Source organism: Lactuca sativa, chromosome 2, assembly GCF_002870075.4.
Source record: "Lactuca sativa cultivar Salinas chromosome 2, Lsat_Salinas_v11, whole genome shotgun sequence".
NCBI classification, from domain to species: domain Eukaryota; kingdom Viridiplantae; phylum Streptophyta; class Magnoliopsida; order Asterales; family Asteraceae; genus Lactuca; species Lactuca sativa.
In genome coordinates, this window is record NC_056624.2 from 163161067 (window position 1) to 163174420 (window position 13354).

At 36.0% G+C, this 13354-nt stretch overlaps 1 pseudogene; it reads right to left on the reverse strand.

Moving 5' to 3' along the window:
* Positions 1-259: 259 nt before the first annotated feature.
* Positions 260-13049, reverse strand: LOC111884800 (carbamoyl-phosphate synthase small chain, chloroplastic-like; annotated as a pseudogene).
* Positions 13050-13354: the final 305 nt, after the last annotated feature.

Sequence of the window (13354 nt, forward strand, 5' to 3'; positions counted from 1 at the left end):
TCCAGGTATGCTTCATCAAGACTTGTAGTAGTGAAATCTGGATCATATTAACGATAGATTGGATTGAAGTTGGAGGAGAATTTATGAAATATTTCATGAAAGAAAAGTATTTAGAGTGAAATGAAAAACCTTTTCTTTCTTCTTCAATCCACATCTCTTCTCAAAGAAGATTTAAAAAAAAAAAAATCCAAATTCAGTCTTTTGTATTAGGTATGGATTTTAATGATACGCACAAGCCTCTATTCAGCATGTGCAAATATCATTTTGCAGCCCTAAAGCTTTCAACTTTAAACCACACATTGAAACAGCTCTGAAAAAGATGTATCAGAACAAAGCTAAGTGACACACTCACCTGAATATTAATAAACCATTGAGGAGGAGCATTGTTTGTCATTCCTAACGCTTCTTTTGGTTCTTGTGATGAGGTAATTGGATTTATCTCTCTAAGTTTTACCTGTGTAACCCAAAGTAGATCTAATTTACAAATCTTCATGAGCATAATATGTAAATATGTTGGCATCATTCTCTAATTAGTAAACGGTGAAGATAAAAGGGTATGTTACCTGAAAATATTCTCCTTCATGATAAATGAATTTTGGTATAGTATGATATTTGAAAAACAAATCAAGGAGTATTACCTTTTCAAAAAAACCAACAAAAAATGAAAGAAGAAAGTAAAAGGTCTTAAGTTCAAAGAATGTTAGAGACTAAAATTGTTTACAAACTAAAGTATTTACCTAATTTCTATACTGCAACAATAAAATACTAGAAATCTCTTCATCTTTCAAGTCTGTTCCCATCTAGAGAGCAAAAAGAAAAATAAAACGAGTGACAATCATTAGTTCCACATCAGGGAATCTGAAAACCACCCAAAGCAATGAAAACCCCTATATAAAAGAAATGTAAACCTTAGACAATTTAAAAAAAAATCTAATCTTATAGGTGTGAGACCCATGTATTACACTGGTTAATTAAAAAAGAATCTAATCTTATAAACCTTAGACAATTTGAAAAGTAATAATTTTTTATACAAAAAGATTTGATTATTAAATATGTAAATGAATCCAAAGTAATACAAATTTATGTAAAAATATGTCTAAATTGAAAAAAATTGCTTTTATGTAAATAATAAAAATAAAAAAGTAAAACAAAACCATGTTTGTACGTAGAAACAAGTAACGAATTCATGAATGGAATTTATTATAATTTATTTTAAGAATGAATTGAATTAATTAATTCAATGATTTTCACTAAAAATAAAATGGAGTCAATAAGCAAATTACATGTGGAAAACAAATAAATCAAAAATTATGAGAAAATTACATGTGTCAAATTATAGGAGAAGACGACATGTGGCAAAAAAACTTTCATTTATTACAATATATATATATATATATATATATATATATATATATATATATATATATATAATTTCTGTTTCGTTTAATAATATCATGTGTTTCAAAACAAGTTCAATATAAAAACATGTAAATACGATAATCTATATATTTTACAAAAATAACTATCAACAAAACATGGTATTTAGCAAATAATATGTACAAAAATTAATGGTTACTACTACATAACTAACAATAATGTCGTGAATATATCAAAATATTGAATAAGTAATATTTAAAATGTTAGGAACAGATTGTGACTTAAACATGACATTATCACATATAATGTACCTATTTAAGACCATTTTAATTAAGCATTATTTAAATATTAGGACTAAAGTGTAGCCTTAAACATGGCATTATAAAATATGATATAAATTTTCGCTTTTTGTTTGACCAAATGACCTATGATATAGAAAAACAACTGAAGAACAAGAAAACCGTGATATAAAAAGAAGAACCAGAAAACTGAAAACCGAACAACTAAAGATTTTACGTAAGAAAATTGTGGCAACTAAAGCATCTTAATGTAGTATGATTTATATGCTTTTATCACATCCTACATTATAATCTTTTTCACTACAAAAATATAAGCCTTTCACGACATTTGAGGCGCGCCCTCTCTCTTAAATAATTAATAGGGGAATGAAATCCCCCAAAAATTTGAAGTACATCGCCTTCCTCTACATCGTCACTCTCTCCTCTAACGGGGGATAATGTGACAACCCGAAGTTTGTTCCGCCATTTGTAACCCTTTCCGTTAATAAATTCGTCGTTTTCAAATTCGTTTCCGTTTATGTTATTAAATTAATTCATTAACTTTGAGCTTGCTTTTTTGACTTAATGGGTGTCCAAACGCGTTAGAACTCATAATAACACCCCATTTTAGTAATCGGAAAATTTTTAGAATCGACCATATCGGGTTACGACAACTTTATCGGGTGCGACCAAAAGCATCATATAACATCAATATTGGGTAGAATTCCACCGTGTCCCGAACTTAGAACATATATAAAGCTCAAAAGACTTCATTTTGAATCTTTTACACTCTCTCACTACTCTCTCTCGAACCTCTCTCCTCAAATCCAAGCTTTAGGTCCAAAATCATCAAATTAAAGCTCCAAAATCATCAAGTTAACCTTCCTAACTTGTTGTACAACCTTTCCTGCTTCCAAATCCGTGTTTAATCTATGATTTAAGATAATAAACATGTGTTGACGGCCCTGGAATGCTCTTGGGCCGTGAACACATATAAGTTGGGTTTTAGAGCCTAAAAACCCTCCCAAATCACTTATGGAGCTTGGATTCGACTTAAGGACTTAATGGATTTAACTTAGGACACCTTGAACTTAATTTTTAGGGAGTAAACATGAGTTTACTGCCCAAGAACATGCTTGGGCCATAAAATCATAATCATGGGTAGTAAACTCAATTTCAAGTGTTTAAATGTCATTTAAACACACCAATAGCCTTGGATTAAAGTCTAGAACCAACCACAATCGATTTAGGGGCCTTAAACATGATGAAAACCTTCCCTTTAGGATTTCACGGCCGTAAACCCCCCAAGGATGGGTTCCTAGGACGTAAACTCATATACACAAGTCAAATGATGCCCTAAATCCATTCTAAGGCTTGTAAAATTAGTTTAAATCACATGTGATTGATCTAAGGCCACCAAATCATTAATATAAGGAAGGTATAGGAGCTTACGGCTGTAAACTCCTAGTTTAGGGCCGTAAACTCCCTTTGATGGTTCCTTTGGTGGTTTAACTTATTCCTATACCTTAGATTAAATCCTAGCAACTTTCCCCCAAGTGATATTTGACCATTTAGCACCTTAAAACCCATCAACCATGAGTTCACGGCCATGAACTCATGTGGTCATGGTCTTAGGGCCGTAAACTCTCTAAGGAGTTTACTCTTGAAGAGCAAATTCATTATCTAAGCCCTATTTGTCCGTAGATGTCACCCGGATCACTCTAAACACTTGATTTGAAATGTTTTCGCGTCTTGGAGTGTATAATCATATCTAATTAATGATTCAAAGTCTAATTAGATACATTTTTATATCATTTCATATTACATAGGAACCTCACGCGTTATCAAGCCCCGAACCGACACTTAGCATCCAATGCGTCACGTTTTCTCGCCTGGTGAGTTCATACCCCTACCCTTTTTCAATGTTTTTCAATGTTTTCAGGGGGGAATGCAAGCAAAAGTAAAAAAATATTTTGTACTTAAATTCATTATTTCATTCGAATGGTTTCGTAATCCGTACACTTTTAAGAATTGAAAACATATTAACAAATTGTTTGACTTGCAGAGTTGTTTTTCAAGCCAATTTCAATTCTTATTATATAGTGTTATACTTTACACTTCGCAATTGATTGTTCACACATATACTGTTAGAAATCATAGAACTTTTGTGATGTCCTTAATAAAACACCCCCTAGATACGAGTGTGAAGGACAGGTATCATTAGAACTTAGTCAGGTCTTAGATAGTACTCCCCTTAGATACGAGAGTAAAGGACCAATAAAATAGGGTTTCTATATTAATAATTTCAGTTTTAAATTCATAAATCTTAAGATTGGAGACACGTCCTTTGGAACACTTCCCCTAGATACGAGAGTGGAGGAATATCCCTGTAACCAGAATCTCCGGACGGGAGAGCGTGACTTGAGTGTATAAATCTATACGGGATTGACTATCCCGCACCTGGCTGCTAGCTACAGCCGAACCGAAAGGTTCAAGGGTGACAAAAGTCATAAAATATATTGGCCTCGTTCTGAGTCATATCTAGTCTGAAGTATGGTTAAGGAATTCACAATCAAGATTATGAAAGCTTTATACTTATTTATTAGTTTTATATACGTGTTAAAACTAATGTACATTTTAAGGTAACCAAACTTTCAGGAAACTTCACACACACACTTTAAGTATGGTAGATAATTGTACGTTACTTTTAGATTCGGTAACACTTCACAAACATTTTAGGAAAATAAGGGTTTTTCTTGGGATAACTGAACTTGTTCTTAATAAGAGTGTGTAAAAATCAGATAACAAACTGTTCTTAATCAAACTGGGTAACAAACGGGTAACTAAACTTTACTTTTAAGAAAATATGGGATTTTCTTGGGTTCGTAACTTTTTCAGAAAAACCGGAAGGAAACTTGTACATTTTCAGAAAACAAAACTGCTTATGAACTCACCAGCTTTATGCTGATTTTTAAACTGCTTGTATTCTCAGGTCCACATTAAACAGATACCCACAATCCTTTTCGGCGAAGACAGAGTACGTAGAAGACACGTCTTACTTTTGTTCATATATATACATATGTATCACATTTGTAACACTTGACTTTTAAACAAATGTAAATTCTAATATGTAATGTAATGGTTGTTTACTTTGCTTACTATGTACATTGGTTGCGATATTCATGATGTCCTCCGCCCCGGAACGTTTCCTCCTTCGGTTTCGGGGTGTGACAGATTGGTATCAGAGCCCTTGTTTATAGTGAACTAAGTATACCAAACCTTACATGGTATAAGACTATAAACACTAAGGGGCCTAAGTGCTCTGAACTAAAAGTATACGCTAAGTATAAGTATTTTCAAAAAGTATATAAGTATACCTAACCGTCGAAATCCGTAACTACAAGTAGAACAAAACATAAGTAAATGGGTGTTGTACGTTGCGGTTAAACCTGAGCAGTTATGTAGTCGTGTCTAGGATTAATATAGCATGGCCAAATATATTCATTCGAGACACGGCCAACATGTGCTTGGGAGTGACTGTAGTGTTCACCATGCCTAAGACTTACGCAATACCCAAACAATGAGCCGTCGTCGCAGCGAATCACGAAATACTATGGGAGTATTTCTAGTGCCAGCTTTGTTAGAGAAATCCTCGTTCCAACGTTGCTCCTCGATCATTCTTTTAGCGATAATTTATCTGCTTTGATAACTCACTCCTGCTTTATCGCTTAATAGAATTCAATATCTGTCATATCTCTTGATTCAGTTTAGAGGACTTACCATCCTCTCTTTCCTGATCTTTATAGATCAAGATGCCTCCAAGAAAAAGACCAAGTTCAAAGAACAACAATCCTCCTCCGCTACCACCTCCTCCCCAATTTGATCCTGTAATGTTCCAGGCAGCTGTTACTGCCGCGGTGGCAGCTGCCATGTCTCAAAGGAACCCCGGTGGTTCAGGAGGTGGTCCCCAGCCCCAGAACCAAGAAGGCAGTCAGGGACACCGAAAAGAGGGTTCCTATAAAGATTTCATGAACGCAAAACCCACGTCCTTTGATGGCACTGGAGGTGTCATTTCCCTCACCCGATGGTTCGAGAAAATCGAATCTATCTTTGAAATTTGTGCATGTTCAGAATCTGATAAGGTGAAGTTCGCCGCCTGCACCTTCATCGACAAAGCCCTGACTTGGTGGAACTGCCGAGTCAAATCCCTAACTTTACCTTTAGCCAATGCCATGGGTTGGGAAGCCATGAAGGAACTTCTGCTGGCTGAGTACTGCCCTCGGGGCGAAATGTAGAAATTAGAGCACAAACTCTGGAACCTGAAAATGAAGGGTTCCGATATTGCCGCTTACACTTCCAGGTTCGATGACTTGGCGTTACTCTGCCCGGGAATGCTTACTCTGGAGAGTAAGAAGATAGAGAGATTCATCTGGGGGGCTGACCCAGCCAAGAAAAGGAAACGTCTTAGCTGCGAGGCCGGATACATACGACAGCACCAAATGCTTAGCACAAACCTTAATCGACCATAGTGATGACCTTGAGGAAGCAGTTACCACTCCTGAGCCGACAGAGAGGAGTGGCGAGAAAAGAAAAATTAGGAAGAAGAAGAAAAGTCAGACATCGCAGGAGTCTTCGAAGAGGCAGCAAACTGTGGCAATTCACGCTGCTACTACCCCTACAGCTGTTTCTGTTGTTGGATCCTCAGCTCGAACACCTACCGGTAGGTATGCTGGAACCTTCCCTAGTTGTGACAAGTGCAATTATCATCACCTCACTTCCAGCCCATGTCTAGAGGTGTTTTGCAACAGTTGTGGTAAAAAGGGTCACACTACGAAAAACTGCAAGACACCAACTCAATCAACCAATCAAGCTTCTGGAGCGGGCATTGTTCAGGCCTGCTATGGTTGTAGAGAAGTCGGGCATTTTAAGCAAAACTGCCCCAAGGCAACAACGAATGGCAACACCGGAAGAGTTCTAGCAATAGGACGAGAGGAAATAGCTACTGATCCCACCGTCGCCTCAGGTATATTCCTCCTCAACAACTCTTACGCCTGCAATCCTTTTCGATTCTAGTGCTAAAAGAAAATTTTGTTAACTATTCATTCAGACATCTTCTTAATCTTAGCCCTCCACTAGTAAATGAAACATTCACCATCGAGACGACTAACAGTGAGAAAGAAAACTTTATCGATACATCCATAGGTTGTACCCTTACTCTGAACGACCATCCTTCATCCATTGATCTTATGCCAATTTCCACAAATAGTTTTGATGTTATCTGTGGCATGGACTGGTTGAGTCCCAATCATGCTGATACCCTTGCATTGAAAAATCCATCCGTCCCAATCTCCTCTCTGATCAGACCCTCATGATCTATAGCGATAAATTCGGTTCCAACCTTCGTATCATTTCGTGCCTCAAAACTCAAGAGTTTTCCCCGGAAGGAGTGCCATGTATTCCTAGCCCATGTTATGCGCGAGAAAAAGGAAGTTAAAGACCTCGAGAACGTCCCCGAAGTCTGTGACTTTCCTGATGTATTTCCTATATAGCTTCCGGGAATTCTTTCCGAACATCAGGTTGAATTTCGCATCGACCTAACTCCTAGAACTACTTCAGTAGCCAAATCTCCGTATCGCTTAGCTCCAGCAAAAGTGCAGGAGTTATCCAGTCAGCTTGATGAGTTGACCGTCAAAACCGATATCCTCTTTCCTCGAATAGATGACCTTCTCGATCCACTTCAGAGAACCAGCCACTTCTCAAAGATAAACTTTAGGTTAAGGTACCATCAGCTACAAATCCTTGAGAGTGATGTTTCGTAGTCAGTATGCCGGACTCGATATGATCACTATAAGTTCGTAGTGATGCCCATCGGTCGAACCATTTTCCTTGGTCATGTAGTAGACGATGAAGACATACATGTGGGATCCTCCTAAGATCAAAGCAATAGAGAATTAGTCGGCACCGAAGGTACCCACAGAAACCCGTCAATTCATGGGTCTCGTTGGCTACTATTGCAGGTTCATCCAAAATTTTTCCTGAATCGCCAAAACCCTAACCATTCTGACACAGAAAGATGTACCCTCTTGTTGGAGGTCTTACTCTGGAATGACATGGTACGCCTTGGAAAGCGCGAAAAAACATAACTCGTGGTACATTAGACCCTTCGAAATCCTCGTTAGGATCGATTCCGTAACCTTCAAACTCCGACTACCTTCAGAACTTAGCAAAATCCATCCGGTATTCCACGTCTTTATTCATAAGAAGTGCCTACCCGACGAAACCATAGTAATCCCTTTGATGAGATCGAAATCAACGGAAGTCTGAACCCTATGGAAGAACCAATCTAAATCATAGATCGAGAGGTTAAACGTACGAAACAAGCAGTATTCTTGATAAGTGAAGGGTTCCCTGGAATGCCACGCAAGGACCCGAATTCACTTGGGGGCTTGACGATCCGATGAAACAGAAGTATCCACATCTCTTTCCAGATCCATGATTTGTATCTTAATTCTGAATTTCGGGACGAAATTCCGTCTAACGGGGGGATAATGTGACAACCCGAAGTTCGTTCCGCCATTTGTAACCCTTACCGTTAATAAATTCGTCGTTTTCAAATTCGTTTCCGTTTACGTTATTAAATTAAGTCATTAACTTTGAGCTTGCTTTTATGACTTAATGGGTGTCCAAACGCGTTTAGAACTCATAATAACACCCCATTTTAGTAATCGGAAAATTTTTAGAATCGACCATATCTGGTTACGACAACTTTATCGGGTGCGACCAAAAGCATCGTATAACTTCAGTATCGGGTAGAATTCCACCGTGTCCCGAACTTAGAACCTATTTAAAGCTCAAAAGACTTCATTTTGAAGCTTTTTCACTCTCTCACTACTCTCTCCCTAACCTCTCTCCTCAAATCCAAGCTTTAGGTCCAAAATCATCAAATTAAAGCTCCAAAATCATCAAGGTAACCTTCCTAACTTGTTGTACAACCTTTCTAGCTTCCAAATCTGTGTTCAATCTATGATTTAAGACCATAAACATGTGTTTACGGCCATGGAATGCTTTGGGTTTTAGAGCCTAAAAACCCTCCCAAATCACTTATGGAGCTTGGATTCGACTTAAGGACTTAACGGATTTGACTTAGGACACCTTGAACTTAATTTTTAGGGAGTAAACATGAGTTTACTGCCCAAGAACATGCTTGGGCCATAAACTCATTATCATGGATAATAAACTCAATTTCAAGTGTTTAAATGTCACTTAAACACACCAATAGCCTTGGATTAAAGTCTAGAACCAACCACAATCGATTTAGGGGCCTTAAACATGATGAAAACCTTCCCTTTAGGATTTCACGGCCGTAAACCCCCCAAGGATGGGTTCCTGGGCCGTAAAATCATATACACAAGTCAAATGATGCCCTAAATCCATTCTAAGGCTTGTAAAATTAGTTTGAATCACATGTGATTGATCTAAGGCCACCAAATGATTAATATAAGGAAGGTATAGGAGCTTACGGCCGTAAACTCCTATTTTAGGGCTATAAACTCCCTTTGATGGTTCCTTTGGTGGTTTAACTTATTCCTATACCTTAGATTAAATCCTAGCAACTTTCCCCCAAGTGATATTTGACCATTTAGCACCTTAAAACCCATCAACCATTAGTTCACGGCCGTGAACTCATGTGGTCATGGTCTTAGGGCCGTAAACTCCCTAAGGATACGAGAGTGAAGGACATGTATCATTAGAACTTAGTCAGGTCCTAGATAGTACTCCCCTTAGATACGAGAGTAAAGGACCAATAAAATAGGGTTTCTATATTAATAATTTCAGTTTTAAATTCATAAATCTTAAGATTGGAGACACGTCCTTTGGAACACTTCCCCTAGATACGAGAGTGGAGGAATATCCCTGTAACCAGAATCTCCGGACGGGAGAGCGTGACTTGAGTGTATAAATCTATACGGGATTGACTATCCCGCACCTAGTTGCTAGCTACAGCCGAACCGAAAGGTTCAAGGGTGACAAAAGTCATAAAAGATATTGGCCCCATTCCGAGTTATATCTAGTCTGAAGTATGGTTAAGGAACTCGCAATCAAGATTATGAAAGCTTTATACTTATTTATTAGTTTTATATACGTGTTAAAACTAATTACATTTTAAGGTAACCAAACTTTCAGGAAACTTCACACACACACTTTAAGTATGGTAGATACTTGTACATTACTTTCAGATTCGATAACACTTCACAAACATTTTAGGAAAATAAGGGTTTTCCCTGGGATAATTGAACTTGTTCTTAATAAGAGTGTGTAAAAATCAGATAACAAACTGTTCTTAATCAAACTGGGTAACAAACGGGTAACTAAACTTTACTTTTAAGAAAATATGGGATTTTCTTGGGTTCGTAACTTTTTCAGAAAAACCGGAAGGAAACTTGTACATTTTCAGAAAACAAAACCGCATATGAACTCACCAGCTTTATGCTGATTTTTAAATTGCTTGTATTCTCAGGTCCACATTAGAGAGGTACCCGCGATCCTTTTTGTAGAAGACGGAGTACGTAGAAGACACGTCTTACTTTTTTTAATATATATATATATATATATATATATATATATATATATACACATATGTATCACATTTGTAACACTTGACTTTTAAACAAATGTAAATTCTAATATGTAATGTAATGGTTGTTTACTTTGCTTACTATGTACATTGGTTGCGATATTCATGATGTCCTCCGCCCTGGAATGTTTCCGCCTTCGTTTTCGGGGTGTGACAATGATTGGGGATTTTATGACACCTATTTGCATGTCATCCGTACCTCTTTATCACACACAATCTGTGTCATTAAAGTGGTTGTTTTCTAGTAATGATATACTGTTCCACATAATTATTGATGCATCAATACTACATGAAAATATCATATTTTCCTACTTTTGTTTAAACTTAAAAAATACCAACGTGCTTTAAATATCATATTTTCGTTTAAACTCAAAAAATACCATCATGAATTGCTTTATTTGCTTCTTGTAGCATCTTACTTTAGTTGCTTGTTATAACATCCTACATGACTATAAATGTATCAAAGCCATCAGAGAAATATTATTTTTTTCTTCTTTTGGTTGAATATATAAATTTGCAACAAACTTTGTTTTATTTGCTTATTATAGCATCCTACTTGTAGATTGTGAATTCACTCCAAGTTGTATTAGGAATCCAGACACTTAAAAAGGTATTAATTAAGTTGTTCATTATTTACCTTTATTTTTGGGTATATTTATCGTTCCTTTATTACATATTCTTTACATATTACTGAACTAATGTAAACATGTGACTCTTTTAACTCAGGATATGACGGTTTACTTAATATTTTGAACACCAATACTAACAATAACACCAAGACCAGTTTTCTTTTTCATCTTATAGTTTCATTGGTATCTTGCTTTGATCAATGTTTAAAAATGTAAACATTACAACGAAAAGGATAAAAAAAGGTGGCAATAGTAATCAACAACCCTATTTGCTTTGAACTTAGGGTTTCCTTGCAAAAATTAATAATAATAATAGTAATAAAAATAATTATTGGAAAAGGATTTGGTCGAAGGTACCATTTTTTTATAAAAAATATTAGCACATTCTGGAATTTCCATAGAAGTTGTATCGTAGAAAGATTCATGTTTCAAACAATCTTTCTGATTCTTGTAAAGACTTGATATGTCCACCCAAAGGATGTAAATCCGTAGTTTTGAAGTGTGAAGATTAGAAATTAGCAAAGCTGAATAGGGTAGTGGGTGAAGAAATAAAACTAATCAAAGTACAACAACCATTGTATTACACGCTAATTGCCAAAAAAAAGTAAACCTAATAATTTTATCTTATGTTGAAAAAAAAAAAGAAAAAAAAAGTCAGCTGACTAACAGTCAACTTCCACTCAATTTGGAAGTCATTCAGGATCAACCACATAATTGTGATTCTGCAACAAATATATTCCCCCATTAAGTTAATAATATCTATTAATAACAATAATGATACTAATATATAATACCTGGGCACTAATCTCAACACTTCCATTTCTAAGGTTACGAACCGGATTATTTCCTCCATGATGACCAAATTTCATTTTATATGTCTTTCCACCTAAGGCCTGTCCAAGCAACTGATGTCCCATGCAATTTCCAAAAATAGGAACATTTCCCATAATAGCCTTCACTGTCTCAACAACATAAGGTATAGCAGAAGGGTCACCTGGTCCATTGCTGAAAAGTATCCCCATCTGGTTTCATTTTAAGAGTCTCAGATGCCGGCCATGTTGAAGGAACAATCATGATTTTACACCCATACGATGCCAATCGCCTCAATATATTGTGCTTGATTCCAAAATCATATGCCACCACCTTCATTTAAACAGGAATTTAATAAATAAGTTAAAACTATTAAGAAGAAATGAAAGTAAGATGCTATAATCAACAATTCTGAACATGTACATCGACGCTTGGTTGCGTTTATAAAAGAAACTCACATGAAAAGTCGCGTCATGCCTTTTGTTGGAGTTAAAAATTAAAATCTCATTCCATATCGGTCTTACCAACCCATTCATAAGGCTTCTTACAAGTGACGGTAGAAATTAAATCCACACCTGTAGAAAATGTCGAAGAAATGGAATGCAATTCAGTGAAAAAACTGAATCGTACATAAACATATATGATGAATACATTTTGGTCTTTTTAAGATTCCCATATCATATAGAGTAGACAAGGCCATTACCAACGATATCCCATGTGTGTGACATCTCCAGATGTTCTTTTTAGCTATGTGGATACACAAAACAATGAAAACAGATAGAAGAAATAAAGCAGAATTATATATGCAGATCAAAGTAATTTTTAGCTACATTCAAAGTTATAATCAACAGTTCATTTTTATCCCACATAAAAGTAATTTTATGTTTTTCTTGAATATGATGGATGAAAACAATGTGATAAAGGATGTTGAAGCACAGATGTGCTAATAACATTTCGTAAATGTTATACATTAGAATGAATTCCCAAATACATAATAAATGATGACCTAATTTCTTAAACAAAATTAGAAAACTATTAACACGACTTTCACTTGGGCATTGTATCAAACAGTTGGTGTGTAAAGTGGAAGTAGAAAGAAACAGTAAATTACCAGCACTGCATCTCCAAGCACAAGACCATTATGCACACGATTTTGCAATTGAACTGATGAGGAGTCATACAGGTTGTCTAAACTCATTAAAACCCTACCTACAACAAATATGTAAGATGAGAAATGGGTTTGGGAAGAACAATGCGATAAAGGTCGCAATTCAACTAAAACTCTAGTATACCTGATTCAGTGGGTGGAGGTTTCACCATTAAGGTCGTTGGAAGCAGGAGAAAAAGAAAAGAAGAAAATGATTAATATTAAAGATCAGGGGAAAACGTAACTTGCTGAATTCATTTGAGAGAGTTTGAATTTTGATTTATATCCATACATTGGCACTCGTTGTACCTCTTATCGAACCTAAAAACCTACGAATTAACCTGAAGCCCTTTCAAAACCGGAATGGGCCGATTAGTGGTTTTCCAATGGCTTGGATGGAATCTCTATAGTATAAATATAGAGATTGTTAAGTACATTAGGAAAATGATTAATATTGAAGGTTTCACCATTAAGGTCG